The sequence below is a fragment of the Vidua macroura genome, chromosome 13, assembly GCF_024509145.1.
Source record: "Vidua macroura isolate BioBank_ID:100142 chromosome 13, ASM2450914v1, whole genome shotgun sequence".
In the NCBI taxonomy this organism is placed as follows: Eukaryota; Metazoa; Chordata; class Aves; order Passeriformes; family Viduidae; genus Vidua; species Vidua macroura.
This window is the reverse complement of record NC_071583.1, coordinates 20,276,858-20,278,434: the sequence shown is the minus strand read 5'-3', so window position 1 is coordinate 20,278,434 and position 1,577 is coordinate 20,276,858.

Here is a 1,577-nt window from a genome sequence, read left to right as displayed (position 1 = left end):
AACCCTTTTTATATCAGGACATGATGTTTGTTTACTTTTGCATGATACATTAGAACCCAACCTTCAAGAAATATAACGAAGTCACTCCCTTACTGGAGTTCTCTGTGGCTGTTTGGCTCTGAGATTTGGACATGTGAAGAGCCACATCTTTCAGCATCAGCAGATTTACAGAAGACACGCTCTGCTTTGAAACATGGGGAAATTGATCCTGCAGGGCTGTTTACTTCATCAGCACACCTTGGAGCGCTACCACGGCACCTGCGGGTTGCGTAATTGCGATTTCTCCCTCAACCAAACATCAGCAAAATTTGTAGTAGGCAAAGGTATAATCACAGGGAGTGTTGCAGCCAATTTTCACAGCTCAGACAGAAAAAAAGAAAAAAGCTAATTAGGAACATCTATTCTGGGCCTGCCTGCACTCTTTGTTTATTACCTGCCCCCCTGGAGTGGCATTACTGGGAAGGGAGCTCGTTTGAGCATGTGTGATAACCTGGTACATACACACACCTTCCTGAGTGACACTACATCCCTTGATACAACATTCAATAGAAATTCAACCAGTTCAAGTTGCCTGAGCTTTTAAAAATAGTTTGTCTTATGTGATTCATGAGCCTTATTTAATTTTATGTTCACACATCAAATTAATGAGGATAATCCTCTACTCCCTGAGGTCTACAAACAGATCCTTCCCACCCCTGTGAGCTGCAGCCTCCTTTTGTCCAAGCAGAAGTCAGAGCTGACCCACAGCAGCCACTTTGCATGGAGTGACACATTTTCATCCACAGGCAAGGTCTGGCTTCCCCTACTCTCTCAGCCTGCCCATCACCTCTCACATTCCTCTGCAATCCCAGGCCATGGTTTGTTCTGGATTGATCCTCACATAATGAAAGCTAGCAGAGCTCAGGTAGGAATGCAAGGAAACGGCATCAAGAAGTTAATTTTTCAGGAAGTATGCAAACCTTGAAATTCTTCATTTAGCAGACTTCCCTCTTATTTTTTGACTCACATTAACACAACTTCCTTGACCTCACCTTGTCCAACTGCTCTTTTTAAAATAAACTGCGGTCAACTGCAACTGCAGCAGTGCTGTGGCTTCAAAAAAGGCCCCAGTCTTCATCTGTGACAAGCTCATGCTGCATTTTCTGCACAACTAAGTAAAAAGGTTTAGAAAAAAAAACCATGTCAGAACATTAATTCAGACCAAGAATACAAGCCTATTTTGTGAAGAGTTTAGTAAATCTTTCCTTTCACCACTTCCTTCTATTCCTCATGGAACTATTCTTAAAAACACCAAACCAAAACAACAACAAACCCACAAATCTTGAAGATTAAGAACCAACAAGGCTGCTCCCATCACCACACTCCTGGGTGAATGCTCTGATCCAGTCCATCAGCCTCAGAATATGGGCTCAGCATCTGGCTTTGGGTGCATCCTCAGTGGCACTTTGAGGAGGGGCTGCCTAACTCCCAAAATAATGAGCCCTGGCTGAGGTCTGTACGTAAAATAATGGTGGAGAGGATGCAGCACTTGCCAGAATGCACATATGGGTGAAAAAGGATGCTTAAGGGGATGCAGC